The sequence below is a fragment of the Amblyomma americanum genome, chromosome 5 (genome assembly GCF_052857255.1).
Source record: "Amblyomma americanum isolate KBUSLIRL-KWMA chromosome 5, ASM5285725v1, whole genome shotgun sequence".
NCBI lineage: Eukaryota > Metazoa > Arthropoda > Arachnida > Ixodida > Ixodidae > Amblyomma > Amblyomma americanum.
Window position 1 is genome coordinate 171041769 of NC_135501.1, and position 6194 is coordinate 171047962.

General features: G+C 43.1%; 1 long non-coding RNA gene across 2 annotated transcripts; it reads right to left on the reverse strand.

Moving 5' to 3' along the window:
• Positions 1-278: 278 nt before the first annotated feature.
• On the reverse strand, positions 279-2827 carry LOC144135275 (uncharacterized). Of its 2 annotated transcripts, XR_013315429.1 has the most exons (3): positions 2512-2827; positions 2394-2447; positions 279-438 (listed from the first exon to the last, which is right to left on the reverse strand). It is a non-coding gene; the product is annotated as an uncharacterized LOC144135275 (long non-coding RNA). The 2 variants fall into 2 exon arrangements; XR_013315428.1 differs by having other exon boundaries at positions 2394-2827.
• Positions 2828-6194: the final 3367 nt, after the last annotated feature.

Sequence of the window (6194 nt, forward strand, 5' to 3'; positions counted from 1 at the left end):
AATTATACTTCTCTCCTTCCGCTCCACCTTCCCCCACTTTACTCCCCCCCCCCCCTTTTTCCGCACAAGCTCCGAAAGAAAAGCCTACAACTTTAGAAGCTTCCAATTTTACTTATTGGCAGTAAAAGCATTTTTAACTCAGTTACTAGTTAGCCGCTCGAAATCCATCTGCTTTGATGCGTGACACAATCGCTTTTGTGCAGAGCCCTAGGTGTCCGGCATAAGCTTCATATTTCTCACATGTATATTACAAGACTTCCACCAAACGAAGGGAAAGCTTAATTTTAAGGAACACAATTTATTATCTCGACAGTGTTCCAAGACCGCCAGGTTCAGGTGATCAGAATCACTTTTGTATTTCTGCAGCATAATGAATAATATCCCTGCGTTTTCTTCTGTTCCTCCTATTCTTGTTCTTCTCCTTTTCGCCGCCCTTTCCTGGAAATAATATAAAGCACGTTTAGAACAAGCTTGATGTGGCCAACATATCTCGTTCGCCAAAGTACATTAAGTTCATTAATCACTTTTTCATCGCGGTCATTACATGAAGTACTTGAGTAGGTTTGTTCCCGCTAAAAACGCAATTGATTTTTTGTATTATGTGTTGGAGGCATAAATTTTCAGTTTTTGCATCACTGCACATTTATGACGCTCTATCGTATTTCAGCACTGTTTGTCTGAGGCCTAGTTGGTTCATATTTTCAAGGCGGAATGCTATTAAGCGCAACACATTAAACAGAGGGGATAGGTGCTGCCGAAATGCTTTGCTTCTACAGTGGGCTCTTATCAATTCGACCCTTATGGCGCCTTTGCTGTCCCCGTCATGTGTTGTGCTAAAACGTATCCCGCCATGAGACGCTCTATAGTACGGACTTTGATTATTGGGCGTTGCGAGAAAACGGTATAAATGGTCCACTACTAATTTAAGCCAATTAAGATATCGCGGGAAATGTATTGCCGCAGTCCAGTGAGTATCAAAGTCATTTTCATGACCCAATAATGGGATTAGATTTCTATACTATTTAAAACATATTGCTGCGCATACTTTATGTTGACAAGGGGCACAAGCGACTCACATCAAGAAAAAGAGGAACACACTGTGTGCGAAAAAACCAACAGTTTGAAAAGGATTACATTTGGAAGCTGCTCCTTCGCTCGTGCATTGTTCTTGCCTTCATTGACGTCACAGTGAAAGTAAAAGTTTCAGAAAGTGGAAACAACTCAGATGTGTAGTACGACTACGTAAAACAATCATTGGCTGTCTTCCAATTTCCATCGAAACTTGCCGCTATTAATAGAATAGGTAGAGGGCCTCCACCAGACAACGAAAAATGAAGGTATTAAAAAGACCACAGATGTGTTACTACTAGATGAGAACTTCTAGCAGCCGCTACCAAGGTATCGAATTCAAGCAGCGTGACCCTAATAATTGAGATAATATAAATAAGTGTTAGTAAAAAGAAGCAGTTTTAGTACTCTTCAAACAAAGCCGCTGACTCCTTCAAAGAAACATCTAACCACCTGCTAGAGGACCCGGAGAGATGTAGAGCTATGCGCAGAGTGACGTGTAGGGGTCCACCAACACAACCATGAAACAGTGAAACAAATATTTTGTCAAACATCAACTTCTAATGCTATCGCACCACCAACACATAATGTAACTAGGTACACCTATGAAATGTTTCTTTTGCGCTATGGAAAGATGAGTTAAAATGGTTGATTTACGGAGTTTAACGTCTCAAAGCAACTCAGGTCATGAGGCAAACCGCAGTGAAGAGCTCCGGATAATTTCTACCACCTGGAGTTCTTGAACATGCAATGACATCGCACAGTACACGGGCCTCTATAATTTCGCCTCCATCGAAGTTCTACCTCAATGGCCGGGATCGAACCCGCGTCTTTTGGGGAACAGCCGAGCACTGAACACATACAGCCACCACAGGAAATGGTGCTTTTGGTATGGCATCAAATTCGGGCTAAGTGGCGTATAGGTATATCAGCCGTTATACGGTGATCGGACACAGTCAGAACCTCTTAGACAACCTATGCTTTTGATTAAAGGAGCAAAATATAAACATCTTATTCAATTGATCAACGTAAAAATTCGAAAAATGTATGCACTGTGAAAGATAATAAAAAACGGGTGGATACCAACCGGAATGACCAGAAGGATCAGGTCTCTCTGAAGTGTAAGAAATAATTTCAGACGCTGTAAAAAGAAAAAAATACAAAAGGCAGATTGAAGCCATCCTGAGAACTCTCTTTTTCCCTACGACACTGGACAGCCATCGTGGGAATCATTTTCTAATAAACATCTAATTCACTTGTTCAACATAAATATTCGAAAAATGTTTTGCACTGTGAAAGATAATAAAAAACGGGTGAATACAAACCGGAATCACCAGAAGGATCAGATCTCTCTGAAGTGTAAGGAATAATTTCTGACCCTGTAAAAAGAAAAAAATACAAGAGGCAGATTGCAGCCATCCTGAGAACTCTTTTTCTACCTACGAAACTGGGCAGCCATCGTGGGAGTCAGTCGCTCTCTCAAAGTGTCCAGTGCATTGGCGGTATTTCGCTCTTTGTCACAACTGCACAAAATCAGAGACAGAGCTACGTACTTGCATAACGCAATGGCCATTTCACGCGCCTACACAAACAGCATCTATCGAAGAAAAGCGGAAGAAAAAACACTAGTCAGCGGTTTAGGGGAAAGTTATCAGCCACTTGTATGTAGCTCATAATAGATGCCTATCCTCTACACTTCTAGGTTTCTTGTTTCTTTTTCGACCGCTTTCTTTATTGTGACTTCATACTTATTTGACAGCCTTTCGGTATTCTCACTGTCCTCTTGGTACCTTAATTATTGGAATGCCATTGGCGGCACGGGCGACATTTCGACAGCTTTCACCTCTGTCAGAATATAGCTTTCACGATTACCCAGCTTGCAAGATGATTACTTGTAGCCATGGTGTTGTCACCTCAGATGTGAGTAAAATATTGCTCCGGTGCTTCGCTTACTTAATCTACAATGACGTCAAGATCTAAGTCTAAAACTGTAACCTTAGCCCTTGCTAAAGAAGAATGTAGACGGATCCTGCGAGGTGCGCTATAAAAACTTCAGTTTTGTAGGCGTGGAAATACTTATTTAGTAAGCGTTATTTGCTACATTTAGACATCGTTCAAACAAAGAGAAACCTCAATTTACTTGGTTGCGTGAGCAGCCATTGGTGCAAAAGAAAGTTGTTGCGAACTGACACTCACTGTAATTCGCCTCTTACAAAACCGAACATGACGTCGCGCAATCTATGCTTTTATTTCACATGCGGCTCGCGGCGTTAGAGACCCGGCAGTGCCGTTTCATTCACTTGAATGAAACACAATTTTTCGAATACTTAAGGAATGCTGGTGTGGTCGATCCAAATTTCTGCAAGGAATTTTGTCATGTACTCACGGAATTATGCCATAAGGCCTCGCGCGAAACAATTCCTATTAGTTCATTACCAGGTTCATTTAATAGGATGGATCACATTGGCGCGCCTGCTTTCCTTGCTGTGTTATATTTCCTCGGCAAAAAGGTTTTTTTGGCGATCGTGGGTGAAACGTGGTCATTGCGTTTGTTTTTAAATCACAACACCACTGCTTTTAGGACTGCCTCCGCTAGCTTGAATGCCTTAATCTTAGTCTTCTAGTACCAGAATACGGCTTGCCAAGAACTAGGAACTTTAAGAACTGAACAGATGTGTGAAATTTTCTAATAAGAATTGGCTCAAAGCAGTTGCATGGAGTGGAGCCTTAGGATTCGATACTGCAACAACACAACTCGGCCATTGTGATGACTCTTTCTGTTTATGTGCATCATCTGTTAATCTCGCAATAAATTAATACGCTGAATATTGCAAAGCAGCAATTTCTTCTTTCTTTTGCCTCCTTTTTCTTAAATATGGCCACACTCTTCTTCGTTACCTGGCATTATACACAGTAGAAGGAGGTCAGTTATTTTCCTTAAGCGGATGTGTAAAACTTTTATATTCGAAATATTTGAAACTTTCAGTGTTCTAGAGATTATAACGCTTGTTTCTAAGTAAGGACCAGCTGTGTGCCTCCTGTATGTTTCACATAGTTGATGGTTAAATTAACCATAATTAGCCATCGGTCACAATGGCTAATTTAACCATGGTAGACGTCGAAAGCCGGGCGCTTACCACCTTCAATCCCAAGCCAAACTTGTTCCTAAGATATGCAGACGACTGCTTTTCTGTGGCGAAAACGTCAGAAATAGAAAACCTCCTAATCCATATAAATTCAACGGAACCGGCCATACAATTTACAGTTGAACGTGAGCAGCAGTGCAGTCTGTTCTAGTCACAAAGCACGACAAAAGCTTGCGGTTCTCGGTATACAAAAAACCAACCCACACGGGACGGTACCTCCCATTTCAATTCTAATCATCCCACTTCACACAAGGCATGTGTCATTACATCTTTATTGAAGAGAGCCGACACCATATGTTCTTCACATGAAGAAATAAGAATCGAGAAGAACCGAGTAGTCTCCGATCTCCAAAAAAATGGCTACCCCAGTTCCTTCATCCGACGCGTCAGCCAAAAACTAAAAAATAAAACAGCTCTATTTCTTCCCCAAGCACACGCCAGAACCGGAATCGTGTTTGCATACCATACATGAAAGACGTGAGCGAGACGCTGGCTCGAATTCTCTGTAAAGAAGGGGCGCTAACAACGCACAAACCGGCTAACACCATCGGACGCCTTCTGCCCCGCCCAAAAGACCGTCACCCAAAAGGAAGGGCCCAAGGGGTTGCATACAAGATTCCCTGCTCAGTCTGCCCGGCCTCGTACGTGGGGGAAACGAAGAACTTCGCCGAAAGAATGAGGCAGCACAAAGCGGACGTCCGACAAATGAACTGTCAGCGCAGCACGGTGGCCGAACACTGCGAGGAATGTGACCACCGAATCGACTTTGACGGCACTATTGTACTGGAAACCGAAGCTAACCAGCACAGGAGGTTTCTGATGGAGTCGTAGCACATACAACAGACACGAAGGAATGTTAATCGCTCCCTGGGAACACTTCCTTGTCTTACATCTATGGTTTGCGGTCATTGACCCGGAGGTATTCAACACGAGGGCTTAAAAAGTCAAGCTGCGCCTCGCCCGTAGCCACACCGTGAAGAAGGGACCGAGCCGGTCCCGAAACGTCGTTTTTTTCAAAAATTAACCTGGTTGGCGACAGTCATCTTTCTACTAAGTTCAACCTTACATTGGCCAAAACATTTTTTCCAAATATGTTTATTCCAATAACCCCTTATCTTTCACGCCATCCTGCAACAATTACTTCAGAACAGTGCCCCTCGTCACACCCGCGAGAATGCTGAGCTTAAAGACCAGCATTGAAATAGGACAGCCTTACTCACCAGGATCCCTTGAAGGAAAACCTTCGGGTCGATTCCTGGGCGGCCGCTTGGTGGGCCCTGTGCAAACCAGAAAACAAACAGGTTCCGCTCAGTCAAATTTAGTCGGTCTCAGCGACTGCTGCTGCTACCAAAACCCCGGCACGTCGGCAGACACTTTGGAAACTCCTTGCTTTCGCTTTCGTCCGGATGCGTCCGGTCGCCGTTTTCTTTAAAGAAGCTGTCAACTAACAAAATTTTTTTTCAGGTTCTGTGCAAATATGATTCTTTTTTATACTGACAGACTACAGTGCTTATACAGTTCAGAACGCGTATTTTAATTTTTATTTCCGAACTTAGTTTTTCTTAATATACTCAGAAGCGTTCCTCTGTGCTACAGCTTCGGTATTGTCGGGAAATATTTGGTACGTTTTACTGTTCACCACTTTTCTATCAAATGCGACATCATCATGATCAGCAGCAGAAGTAGCCTGACTACACACACTGCAGAGCAAAGGCTGCTGCCATGTCTCTCCAATTAACCCTGTACTTTGCCAGCTGTGCCCACCCTATGAGAGCAAACTTCTTGATCTCACCCGCCCACCCAATGTTTTTTTCGGCCCCTGCTACGCTCGCCTTCTCTTGGAATCCACTCAGTTACCCTTAAAATATGGCATAGATGTTGTCAAATCTTTAAAGTTTTTTTTCAATGGCTGTCAGGACACTTCAGTATCAAAGGAAACCACGACGCTGACGAGGCTACCCGATCTGCCCGTAATCACAG